The sequence below is a fragment of the Arachis ipaensis genome, chromosome B1 (genome assembly GCF_059453495.1).
Source record: "Arachis ipaensis isolate K30076 ecotype BB chromosome B1, ASM5945349v1, whole genome shotgun sequence".
NCBI classification, from domain to species: Eukaryota; Viridiplantae; Streptophyta; class Magnoliopsida; order Fabales; family Fabaceae; genus Arachis; species Arachis ipaensis.
In genome coordinates this window covers 120,737,217-120,751,410 of record NC_142436.1, presented here as the reverse complement: position 1 = coordinate 120,751,410, position 14,194 = coordinate 120,737,217, and the positions used below count along the sequence as shown (strand labels likewise).

The following is a 14,194-nucleotide window of genomic DNA, read 5'->3' as shown; positions in this document are numbered from 1 at the left end:
CTGATTTTCTTGCGCCATGCGCTAGTTTGCCTGTTGTAGCTCGGTCACCATTCGAAGGAGCTCGGACGTAGAAGGAGGTTGTGCATCGGCCATGGATGTACGTGAAGGTAATGGGGCCGAGAAAAGGAGAGGGCTTTATATTCTTTCGACCCACGGTGGGCGCCAAGTGTTCTTGCTTGAAGGTACCAGAGAATGATTCGGTGGTTAACAACAAGTTGCCGAGCTTTCCTCCTGAATGCCGAACTATAAATCTCTCTTGTCCGAACTTTTCCTTCGTAACTCGTGAGTGAGGAGAGGGGGGAGTGTACCTGCAAAGGTACTCCAATGCTTATGTCAGTATTATATCTTAATTTCTTACCCAAAGGAAATGTCTTACCTTCTTTTATACAGGTCGAGGTTCTCGTCAGTTACCTTTTCGGCGCAATCAAATTGGTCCTGGGAAGATTTGTAACGTGTCTGATTATTATACCGTTTGGTCGGATATTAGGATTGAAGTATTATTCGGTCGAGTTATAGCTCATTAAGCCGAGTTATAACGTATGATACCGAGTTATAACTCGTATTTGTAACTGCCATATCATATACTATACAGTACCAAGATTCAATTGTTTACTGTGAACAACGATAATATTAAAGATTTAGATTTATTAATTGCAAACTTGATTTGTTCTGATTTAATTTAACACAAATATAATTATTTGATCTGTTGTTCTATTATTAAAAATGATTATGTGAAAATATTTGAGTCAACTAGGATTTTGCTATGCGCATGGACGAAGTATTCATTTAGAAAAAGTCTAAGAGACCAACTAATGGTTCAGTCAATTAGAACCAACTAGGATAAAAAAAATATTTCAAAAATAAAAATAAAAAATAAAAAATTACTTTTTTATGTTTTGATGTTTCTTTATTTTTGGTTTTCGATATTTTTTTTAATTTTAAATACATTTTTTTATTTTTGAATGTTCTTTTTCTAATATTTTTAGATATTTCGTTTTGATATATTTTAAAATTTTTAAAATGATTTTGAATATTTTTTTTGTTAGATTTTTTATGCTTCTTTTTTTTAGGTTCAGATGTTTCTTTTTATTAGAAATTTTAAAATTTTTAAAATTATTTCAAAAATAATTTAAGAATTTTTTAAATGAATTTTAGAATTTCAAAAATAATTTTGAATGTTTAAAATTTTTGAATGATTTTGCTAGCATTGGATTACTACCTGCACTCAATGTAGCCACCCTAAAATTGGCAAATTGGAGATTATAGTTTGTGTTATCACTCTTTTACTATTTTTTTTTCTTTTTTAGACTATCATGTTTTGGTTCGTGAGAGTTACTTGTAAAATAGGTGAAAACTGAAAAAATGAAGATTTTGAAACTCAAAGTTTTATGATTGTTTAGTTCAGTAATCATTAGCTCTTTCTAATTTTTTTTATCTCAATGTCTTTTTTAACCCTCTATGTTTATTTTATGTATGTTTTTTGACATTTTACGTCTTCATTAGAAGTAGTTGTAATATATTTATGGTTTTGATTAAATTCAATGTGTGAGTTTTCTGACTACCATCGGTAAGCAGTGTGCAAATAGAGTCCAATTTGTGCAAATCGATAGGTTGTATTTGGTTTTAAAGGAAAGGCCGCCTGAGAATAATGCTCTTTCTAACTTAATCCTGTAAAGCAACTCTGTTAAATTCTTAGAAATTGAAGAAAAAGATAAAACAAAGGTATGATTATTGCTCACGTAAGAAGAATAGAAGAGAAAACCAATATACTGTATAATATATGCACCAAGGTTTTATAAACTAACCATATGTTTAATGTGAACAATGACAGAATTAAAAATTTAGATTTATTAACTAGAAACTAATTTTTTTAGATTTTCTAGTTATTTGAATTGATTTTCTCTGATTTAATATTACACAAGTATAATTATTTGATCGATTCTATTATTAAAAATGATTGTGAAAATATTTTTTTTGTCAAGTTTGAATGCAAATTGTGTGCTGTGTATGGGTAAATTGAAAACGGTGCACTACCTTCTCTTTGGTCGGGTTCATCTAAGAAATGCTTTGAGGATTGGGTGGATAGAGATATCAGTAAGAAAATGAGTTTTTTACGGTGATCTAATTTGTGTAAAAGGGTAGGAATGAGATAATTTTCAACAATATTATGTTTGATGAGAAAAAATAAAACTTGATATAGCTATTTTCTATTTATGCTTCAAACTGAAACTGGGAGAGGGAACAAAGAAGAACAGCTAGTCCGAACCTTTCATGCAGGTGTGGGCGCGACAACTGGTTCGAGAATGTCTAGGGTCCACGGGAGGAGTATTAAGTTTTTAAATTATTCAATGATATATTTAAGTTTCTGATTTGGGTGGCTATGGTTTCTTTAGGTGCTGCCTTCTACCAGTTATTTAAGATTTTGCTACGAAGGCGTTGTATTTAACTAAGGTCCAGTCAACTAGAGTAAGCTAAAATAAAAATAGTTCCAAAAATAAAAATCAATATAATGTATACTACACTGTACCAAGATCAAATTGTTTAATGTGAACAATGACAACATTAAAAATTTAAATTTATAAATTTTTTTTTACCAAAGATAAGGAGACTCGAACCCATGACTTCTTAGATGAGTATGGGGAGACTATGCCATTTAAGTTATAATTCATTAGCAATTTAAATTTATTAATTGCATACTTGATTTGTTCTGATTTAATTTAACACAAATATAATTATTTGATCTATTTTATTATTAAAAACGATTATGTAAAAATATTTGAGTCAAACTAGGATTTTGCTATGTGCATGGACGTTATATTCATTTAGGTAGCGTTTGTTTTGAGGTAATGAGACAGAGACTGGGAGACTGACACTCAGTATCATGTTTGTTGATTTAAAGACAGGGACTAAAATTTTTAAAGATGGAGACGGAAACTTTAATAATATTTTATACCTAAAATACCTTTATTTCAATTAATTAATTCCAGTTTTACCTTTTGTACAAATTAAATTAGAATTTCACTCTTATTTTAATTTCTGTCTCCCACTTTGCACCAAACAGAATACTGAGATTTGTTTTAATCTCTATCTCTTAGTCTCTATCTCTCAGTCTCAGTCTTTCCGTCTCTGTCTCTCCACCAAACGCTAGAAAAAGTCTAAGAGACCAACTAATGATCCAGTCTATTATAGCCAACTAATGATCCAGTCTAAAAAATTTCTAAGTATGAAAAGCCACCCGAAAATCATGTCCTTCCTAACTTAATCTTGGAAAATAACTCTGTTAAATTCTTAGAAGTTGAAGAAAAAGATGGAACAAAGGTATGATTGTTGATCACGTAACAAGAATAAAAGAGGAAACCAATGTACTGTATAATATATGCACCGACGTCTTATAAACGAACCGTTTGTTTAATGTAAACATGGATAGAATTAAAGATATAGATATATTAATTGAAAACTGATTTTATAGATTTTATAGTATTCGACTTGATTTATTCTGATTTAATTTAATACAAATATAATTATTTGATCAATTCTATTATTAAAAAGGATTGTGAAAATAATTTTTTGTCTAGTCTGAATGTAAATTGTGTATTATATAACTGAAAATGATGTACTGCTTTTTTCTTTAGAATAAAAATATATCCAAAAATAAAAATCAATGTAATGTATACTACACTGTACCAAGGTCCAATTGTTTAATGTGAACAATGACAACATTAAAGAGTTAAATTTATTAATTACAAACTTAATTTGTTCTGATTTAATTTAACACATATAATTATTTGATCTGTTCTATTATTAAAAACGATTATGTAAAACTATTTGAACCGATTAGGATTTTGCTATGGGCATACGTTGTATTCATTTAGGGAAAGTCTAAGGGACCAACTAATGGTCCAGTCAATTACAACCAACTAGAATAAAAAATATTTTGAAATTAAAAATAAAAAATTACTTAAAATATATTTTTTATGGTTTAAATGTTTCTTTGTTTTAGGTTTTAGATTATTTTTTTAATTTTAGATTTTTTTTATTTTTGAATGTTTTTTTAATATTTTTTAGATATCTCGTTTTGATAGGTTTTAAAATTTCTAAAATAATTTTGAATATCTTTTTTTTTTGTTAGATTTTTTATATTTATTTTTATTAGGTTCAGATGTTTCTTTTTATTAAGAATTTTAAAATATTTTTTAAAATAATTTTAAAATTTTTTAAATGAATTTTAGAATCTTAAAAATAATTTTAAATGTTTACTAGTTGTAGGTGGCTGAGATTATGTTATGTGTGGCTGAGTAATGCTACCATGTGTATTTCACTAGTTGTGTGATGCTTGTAGTTGTTAAACTTTACAATGGATGTACACAATTGAAAATGGAAATGAAGATAAAAAACTACTGTTTAACAGAGTTGGGAGATTTGAATTGATTTACTTCATGCCTTAGCTGGACTCCACATTTTTCTATCATTCTCCATCCTTTCAACTTTAACGTTGTTGCTGTTGATTGTTGAGAGATTCTTATGCAGCATAAAAATAAAGATCTATGAAGATATACTAGTTTAGGATAAGGATTAATAGTTTGTTGCAAATAGAAATTATTTGTCTGCTGTGCATGTTCAATTTGAATGTTCCTTATTGCTACTGACTGTGGACTTCCATCAGATTTCAGATGGAATGACTATACAAATTCAAACAGTTAATTTATTAGTTGAAATCAATATTTATATCTTCTTTGCTGGGTTTGGTCATTAGTGCAGTATTTGGTCTGCATTCATTGCAATAGAGTTTAATGATAGTGCATGTTTTTATGTGGTGGCTTTACAGATAAACCTGATGGACTGTTCGTCCTCTTTGACCAAAAAATTATGTTATAAATTTATCAGAAACTTATCCATAAGTATCCCTATATCTCTGGCGGTAGGGCACCGCCTATGGCATCGGTCACCATTCACAATTTGTTGCTGTATACCACAAATGAAAGCTGGGAGGTAATTATGTTTTTGCTCGTGCTTACAATTAATTTGGGACCCTTGGTATAAATATTATTGAAGATTTTTTCCGTCTGCATTATCAGGTTGTAAATCTTAGGGAGGCAAACAAGTAATAGGAAGTATATATATGTATTCAAATGACTACATTACGCCTTTCATTTTACATCTTATGTGTCTGTGACCGATATTGGGATAATTACCTTCTAAATATTGATATTGTATTTCATCTCTATCCATTCATTGGTATTTCTCACTCCCCACCTCTTTCTCTTCAGAAACTGGAGTGAGAATCTGTCTATTGATCTTTTGCCTTATCCTGACATGTTGAGGGATGAACTTTAGGCTGTTCTCAAGAGCGAGCAAACATGAGAGATGATGATGGTACAAAACGAGTATTCTTTGGAGGGGAGTGTTTTTTAGAAGGAATATCGGGAGAAGCATATGTACAATTCCTCTAATTATTGTAATCTACTTTCTTCTAAAAGGCTAAGATTCTTGACTCTTGATATGTTACTATGTTTGCTATTCCTCATATCACAATTCAGAGAACAGTCTGCAACAGTCCACTTGGGCTTGAGTTTCAGTTGCACATCACAGAAGCTCTTTGTCCTACATTAAGTGAGCCAGGTAATTAAAAGGACACTTTCTACATGTATCCATATTGAATCGATACAAGTGACACAGATGTTGTATGAAGTTAATATATCATGTGTGCAGAACTTCGTGCACTTCTCTGCTTTATGACAGGATTATCTATCTGTCTAAATAGAGGAGATGTGAATTTGAAGGCCTAGGTTTGAATTGCCTTAACTTTTCCCACCTTTGAGAAAATCAGTTTTCAAAAGCTCGTTTTTGGACAAAGCTCTTCTATTATTCTAGATTTTTGAGTCGTCTTTGAATTTGAATCATGACAGTGATCTAATGAAGCTGCTGGGCACTCTCTTGTCTCAGTTGTTGTGGACCATATATTTATTTGCATCAAAGATTCTGGTATATCTACAACCTTTTACGTTATTTGATTGTAATCTCCTTTATTGATGATCAAATATCATAAAGCTAATAGTTTTTGCATATACATGGCATATAAAATAACCATACAATTGCCATTAATTTGCAGAATTCCAGCTTGAACTATTAATGCAATCCCTTTTTCTCTCTTGGGTAATTTCCTTGATTATATTCTTTTTTGTGTCTTTATTTGTGAATCATTCTTCCCTTCCTGATACCGTTTGCATCACCTGTTGATGCCATAGAATATGTGTAGGGAAAGGAAGATTTATAACATGCATGGAATGATGTAAGTGTTTAAAAGTTAAACAAAAATCAACCGAAATATATATATATATATATATTAAGAATCGGATCAGGTGCTGGTCTAGTATTATGAGTAAGAGCTAAAATCTGCATGCAAAGTAAAATTCCTAACCCTAATTAAAATAATAAACATAGTACAATTGGCAAATGACAAATAACAAAATCCTTCCTTAATGACATTCCATATTATATTCGGAAGATTATCATGAGATACATTAAATATGTAGGATATATTGAATTTTTTCTGAGATATTCTGACATTATTCTTCACCATCGATGCTACATTACACTTATATCTAGCAGGTACAATATAATCAACTAGAAAAAGTTCCTCTAAAAGGAGAATGTAAGGGTGTATCCACCGCTGAATCATTTTGTGAGTTATGATTACAATACTTTTGTTGATCTAGAGGTACATAAACATAAACCCTTGCCTTCATATTTGAAAAGCAAGCTGACTCTAGAATAATGGTTAATACCTAAGGGCATATTTGTCTTGCATGTTCATGCAATCTATACACGAAGTATTACTCAGTAAATTTGGAAAATGTATTTGAATTTGGCTTGATGAGGTTAAAAAATCTTTAGTTATTATCTCAGTATTCAAATTCTAGAGATGAGAAACTTCCTCTACATGTTTATCTCAGATGATCTTATTCAGCATTTGTTGATTTTAAATACATTAATGAAAAATGTTTATCTAGTTCTCTCTGCATTGGCAAGTTGCCGTGTCTATTGGTCCTTTGATGTGCCATAATATTTCTGGCATCCCTGGGGAACAATTAATTGATTATATATCTTCCTTGTAGGCAAGTCTTTTGGAGGAAGAAAATGAGAGTAGCTTGACCAGGATTACCATTGCAGGTCTATTTTTAAGGTTTGTGTTATATGCTCTGCCTGAATAACTACTATTGAAAGGATTAAGTAATTAATTAATCTTATTTTGCTCATGGCCTTTCATATTGTTTATCGATGTTAATAGGACTTTAAGTTGAGTGAAAACTATATACAAACTAATCTAAAAGGGCTTAGATTAATTTAGGATGTTTTGGTTTTAGTCCCTCAAAAAATTTCTTGAAATGCAATACTGATAAGGATAATTTTATTTCGGTGTTGTCTAGTAATGTGTTGTAAATTTATTGAATAGCCAACAAAGATACCTTCATAAGATTTTAGATCAAATTTTTTAAAATTATCTTTAGTGTTTAACACAAAATATTTGCATCCAAAAATATAAAAGTACTTAAGATTGGGTGGTACTCCTTTCCAAAGCTCATAAGGTATTTTCTTTAAAATTTTTCTAATGATGGTTCAGTTCAACATGTAACAAGCTGTGTTTATAGCTTCAACCCAAAGAAATTTTGAAATTTCATTTTCACAAAGCATAGCCCTAACCATTTCTTGGAGGCTTCTATTTCTCTTTTTAACAACTCCATTTTGTTGAGGTGTTCTAGGATATGAAAAATTATGAAAAATACCAAATTCATCACAAAATTATTCAAAGTCTTGATTTTCAAACTCTTTTCCAAGATCACTTCTTATGGAAACTATTTTTAAAATCTTTTTCATTTTGAATCTTTTTGCATAGAGTTGAAAAAGTAATGAAAGTATCATTTTTATGAGCCAAGGAAAAAACTCATCCAAATCTAGTATAGTCATCAACCACCACTAAACCATAGTATTTACCACCAAAGCTTTGAGTCCTAGTAGGACCAAAAAGATTAATATGTAGCATTTTCAATAGTTTTTTGGTTGAGATATCATTCTTGGGTTTAAAAAAAATTTAGTTTGTCTGCCCGATTGACAAGTATCACAAGTGATGTCTTTGTCAAATTTTATTTTTGGAAGATCTCTAACTAAATTCTTTTTCACAAGTTTAGAAATTTGGAACATGTTAGCATGTCCTAATTTCTTATGTCATAACCATTTTTCATATTCAATGGATGTGAAATAAACTACATTTTGTTCTTTTAGTTCCTCCAAGGTTAGTCCATACACATTGTTGTATCTTTTAGCTTCAAACAAGATATCATCAAATTTTTTACACACAACCAAGCATTCCAATTTCTTGAAAATGACTAAATAGTCTAAGTCACACAATTGGCTAATGCATAGAAGATTGTGGCTTAATCCATCAATTAAAAATACATCGTTAATGAAAGTTGAGAAACTCTTACCAACCTTACCTACGGCCACAATCTTTCCTTTACCATTGTCACCGAAAGCCACAAAACCTCCATCGTACTTATCAAGTTTGATGAAGTATGTGGCCTTTCCGGTCATGTGCCTAGAGCATCTACTATCCAAGTACCACATGTCATTCTTCTTTTTGGATGCTAGGCAAAATTGCACAAAGCTCTTAAGTGACCTTAGGTATTCAAATATTTTTTGATCTTTTAATGTTAAACCTTTTTGGTTGTCTAAGTGCATTGTATTTACCAGCTATTTTGTAAACTTTATTGCCAATTTTTCTTTCAAAAATGAAACATTGAATAGAAAAGTGACCATCTCTATTGCATATGTTACAGAATTTATTGGTTGCTGGTTTTTTTAAGGTGATTTGGGTTTTGAAATCTTTTGTCTTTAGAAGTAGAAGATTCATTTTCAATGTGTGAAATTTTAAAAACAGATTCAGATTTTTCACAATAACCCAACCCAGTCTTTTCAAAAATAGGTCTTTGACTAGCTAACAATTTATCTAAATTTTCAAAACTTTGAGCAAATTTAGCTAAGTCTAGTTTTAGACTCTTAACCTCTTTATGCAACCTTTCATTCTCTTCAAAATAGTTTAATTGTGCAACAACAGAATGTTGTCTATCACAACTACTGAGTTCAGCTTTAAGCCGTTTGTTTTCTTCAACAAGATCAACAGTGGTCTCAGATTCCCTCAATTTTTCTTTGAGAATGGCATTTTCTGCTTTTAGGATGTCATTTTCATATTCATGTACATGGCATTGATTCATAAAATTTCTTATTTTTTCAATAAGATCATCAATCATGAGATGGAGTTATTCATTAGAAGGTTTCAACAAAGATTACCTTATTAGGGTGACTGTGGTCTGCCATCAAGCATGCTTGAGAGCTGTGGTCAGATTCATTATCCTCATCAGAGTCATTTTCCAGATCTTCTCAAGAAGCCATAAGACCCTTCTTCTTGTCCTTCCAAACTTATCTTCTTTCTTTAGCTTCGGACATTTATACTTGTAGTGTTCAGTTTCTCTACAATTGTGGCAAATGACTTTGCTTATGTCCTTCTTTGGTTTCTTTGAGATGCTATCTGCTTTTTTCTTTTAGTTTCATCATCCTTCTGAGTTTTCTAGCAAAACACACAAACTCGTCATCTGATAAATAATCACTGGATTCGTTATCTAATGATTCAGTACATAATTTAAGAGCTACTCCTTTCTTTTTTGCATCATTTTTTATGTGAGTGATTTCATATGCTAGTAACTTTTCTCTCAACTCATTATAGGTCATTTGACTTAGGTTACTGCTTTCAGAGATAACAATAGTCTTAGTTTCCCACTCTTAGTTTCTCACCAGCACTTGTTCGGAATGAGTAATCTCCATAGCCAGTGACGGACCCAGAAAATTTATGTCAGGAGAGCAAAAATAATACACATTACTATCAAAAGATATATTAATTTAAATTTAAAAACATAAAAGTGCACATTAATTATTTGAATACAAAAAAATCAAAAATTACATTAACCACTAACTTTTTTCACTTTAAATCTAATGGAGTGACTTCAGATTCTAGGGGTAACTTTCTTTTGAAATATTTTTCTATTACTATTTCTAAAAATAAAAAAAATATATATTCTAAATTAGTAAATTGATCAATTCACTTTAAAAATTTATATGCAACATGATTACATATAATAGAATAGAACGAAAGATAAACAAATAAATAATAAGGATCACTAAATTGAGAATAAAATAAAATATATAAATTCATGAAGAGAATAAAAAATAGATTAATACCTAAACTATAATTGTTTGAATTAAAATTTGTAATTGAAAATATCAAAAAGAGAAATAATGAAATTGAACATGGAGTCATAGAAAGCTATATAAAATAAAATAGAGAATTTAAAAATTACCTTTGGATGAAGAGAAGATGACCACTAGACAAGGAATAGAAAAAGAATGTTGAAAATATAAAACTAAGAAGAGGGTTTAAGAGAATAAATAAGTGACGGCTAAAATTTGAGAATGGAAGAAGACTAAATTTAATTAGGTTAATGAATAGTCAACATAATAGAAAGATAAAATAGGTTTGGGATTTTTAATAATTGGGTTTAGTTTATTTGTAGTGGGGTCATTTAAAATTTAAAATGGGGACATATTATATATTTGTTTAAAAAATAAAATGAGAGTGGGGCAAGTCCCCCCCCCCATCACCAAGCGTAGGTCCGTGCCTGTCCATAGCATCTAAATTGTTGATGATGATAGAGAATCTCTCAAACATGTCATCGATTGATTCTCATTCCTTCATAGAGAACATTTTATACTCTTTGCTCAGCATGTCAATCCTTGTATTCTTTACTTGTGTGGTGCCCTCAAGTGTGACTTGAAACTTATCCCATATTTCCTTTGCTGTTTTGCATCTTGAAACCTTTTGATATTCCTCGAAACTGATTGCACAGTTAAGCATATTGATTGCTTTGGCATTGAGTTCTACCTTTTTCTTGTGATCTTCATTCTATTCTGCTTCAATTTTGGAAGTAACAACACCATCAACACCAGTTTTGGTAGGGAGTTGAGGACTATTCATAATAATCTTTCATAGATTATAATCCACTGATAAACCCATATTTTATGATATATTTTGTGCTTAGTTTGAGTAATTTATTCAATCCTTCACCCACTTATTCATATTAATTGCATGGTTTTACTTTTCCTTCCTTATTATGTGATGTATGTGAAAAACATGTTTCCTATGCTTTAAAATTAATTATTTTAATTACCTTTATTTCCATTTGATGCCGTGATTAGTGTGTTGAGTAGTTTCAGATCTTCTAAGGCAGGAATGACTTAAAGGATGGAAAGGAAACATACAAAAAATGGAAGAAAAGCACCAAACAGAGTTTTTGCAGAAACTGGTAGCCACGCGATCGCATGGGCAACGCGGCCGCATGCCAGCGCGAAAAGGCATTGACGCGGTCGCATGATTGACGCGACCGCGTGACTAGGAAAACTCCGAATGACGCGACCGCGTGACCCACGCGGATGCGTGACAGAGGCCACGCACCAGAAATTACAGAAAACGCTCATAGCGAATTCTGAAGCCCTTTTTGGCCCAAATCCAAGTCCAGAAGGCATAGACCAGAGGTTATGAAGTAGGGGAATGCATCCATTCAGGGAGAGTCTCCACTTTAGTTAGTTTTTCATGATTTAGATTTAGTTTTAGAGAGAGGTTCTCTCCTCTCTCTTCTCTCTTTAGGATTAGGATTTAGAATTAGGATTTTATTCGCTTTCAGGATTATCTCTTTATCAGGTTCAATATTCCCTTTTATTTACTTTTGCAATTTAATTTATGAATTCTTCCATGTTACAGATTACTCTTTTGAATTAATGTTATTTGAGGTATTTCAGTTTAATATTGCTTTCTTTTATTTACATTATTGTTATTCCCATCTGAAGACATTTTTATTCCAGTAGATTTACTTTTCTCCTTTTGGTCTTGATTAAGAAATCAGTAACTCAGGAGTTATCAAACTCAAACATGATTGATAATTGTTATCTTTGCTAATTAAATTGAACTTCAATAATCCCAATCTTTTGTTAGGAAATAAATAGGATTCGAAGATCAAACCAATTAATCCCTTGACCTTCCTTTATCTTAGTAAAGGTTAACAAAGTGAAATTAAGATTCAATTCTCATCATCATTGATAAGGGTAACTAGGATAGGACCTCTAATTTCTCATACCTTGCCAAAAGTCTATTTACAGTCATTGATTTATTTTACTTGCCATTTAAATTGCTTGTTCTTCATTTACTTTAATTGCTAATTAAACTATTCACTCCTCATTCTCAAAACCCCAATTTACAATCTCCATAACCAATAATAAGAACATACTTCCCTGCAGTTCCTTGAGAAGACGACCCGAGGTTTGAATACTTTGGTTATCAATTTATTTAGGGGTTTGTTACTTATGACAACCAAAACGTTTGTACGAAGGGATTCTGTTGGTTTAGAGACTATATCTACAACGCGACTGTTTTTATAAAATTCTTTACTGGCAAAAATTCTAACGTCATCCACGGATTGAACAAAGATCTTCATTCTTTCTTTCTAATAGTTGTAGTTTTTCCCATTGAAAAATGGAGATCTGTTATTGGATTGTTCTTCTGTCAGTGTGTAAGCCATTATGTTGGAACCAATGTTGTTCGCCATCAGAATCTTTCCTTCAAGCTACAAAACTTGACCTCTTTGAGACCAAGCTCTGATACCAATTAATGGTTATCAGGGGCTAAGAGAAGGGGGTCGAATCTTAGCCTCCTTTTAATTTAGCTTCCAATCTTGCGTTCTGTAGAGATTCTGAGAGTAAAAGACAGGAGAGACTTTGGTTTTATCTCCTAACGCGGAGAGGAGCCAGAATAGTGTTACTTGCAAGGAGAGTTATAATGAAGAGAGGCTTAGTAGAGAAATCAGGAGATACTTTATTTTTGTCTCCTTTAGTGCAAAATCAAAAACAGAAAAGAGAGTAGAGAATGATACACAGATGTATCCTGGTTCAGCTACCCATTGCAATGTAGCTAACGGTGGCAAACAGGCCTAAACCCACTAGACCAGCCCGCGTAACTCACCAAAAAAGGTGGGCTGGGCTGAAAAATTGAGACCGCCACACATCAAAAGTTCGCCTAACCTGCACCGCTTAAACCGTGGGCTTTGGCAGGCTTTGGCGGGGCGGGTTGGGCTTTCCCGTCGAGCTTAGGATTTTTTGAAAATATTCTAATTTAGTGTTTTAGATTATGTTTTACATTTGATTGATTATGTTCTAAACTTGTAGATGTTTAATTATATGTTTTAGACAATATTTATTTTTCTTTGGACAATGTTGGTTTTATTATGTTGTTTCAAAAAACTAGGTTTATGATTATATTTATTACATATTTATAATTATAAAGACTTTAATGTTTGTGAATTTAGAAATTATAATTTTTTTATGTCTTTAGAAATTATAAACCTATTAAAATGGTTGTGAAATTATATATATTATTTAATATTTTTTTGGTAATTTATATTATTTAATACTTAATCATAAAAAAATTAAAAAGGAGATTTGGCGGGTTTGGCCCGCCAGCCCACCAACCCGTTGTTAGGCAGGGTGGGGTGAGATTTTAGGACCGCTTCATTAGGCGGGGCGGGGCGGACCAGCCCACCAAAGAGCGGGTTTTGACGGGGCGAGCTTCCTCGCTTGCCACCCCTAAATGTAGCCTACATCTAGTGTACATCACAATAATGATGGAATTTTACTATCTTTTCAACAGATTACAATCACCAATTCTCCTTAGGATCTACCCAATCCTATATGGCACAAGTCAAGATTCTAACCCAACCTAAACTTGACTATGACTTACCCTAGCTTTCAACTGCAAAATACTAACCCAACTTGTAAAAAAATCTACTCAGGATCATAACACAAAACAGAAATACTTACACAGGATTTCTGAGATAACTCAGACTTTTTCTCCAAGTTTAACACTGTCTTTTTTCACTCATTGGGTTTTTCTTACAAACCATGTCATTTGCCTTTTACCAATGAAACTCAGACATACTAAACAGAGAAGAAGAAATATAACATGAAAACTATAAAAGAGAATAACTTAACAGCTCAGGGAGCTATGGAAACCGAAACTAGTGCTCTTTTTCTCTTACTC

The 14,194-nt window shown here is 31.6% G+C and overlaps 1 long non-coding RNA gene across 25 annotated transcripts; it reads left to right on the top strand.

Annotated features, from left to right (window-relative positions):
* The first annotated feature begins 4,333 nt into the window (after window positions 1-4,333).
* LOC107633810 (uncharacterized) lies at window positions 4,334-11,909 on the top strand. 25 transcript variants are annotated; one of them, XR_015902432.1, is made up of 5 exons: window positions 4,334-4,989; window positions 5,335-5,435; window positions 5,538-5,982; window positions 6,110-6,153; window positions 6,246-11,909. It is a non-coding gene; the product is annotated as an uncharacterized LOC107633810 (long non-coding RNA). The 25 variants fall into 25 exon arrangements; XR_015902431.1 differs by having other exon boundaries at window positions 4,334-5,435; window positions 5,538-5,619; window positions 5,907-5,982; XR_015902411.1 differs by having other exon boundaries at window positions 4,334-5,435; window positions 5,538-5,619; window positions 5,710-5,982.
* The last annotated feature ends 2,285 nt before the right edge of the window (window positions 11,910-14,194 follow it).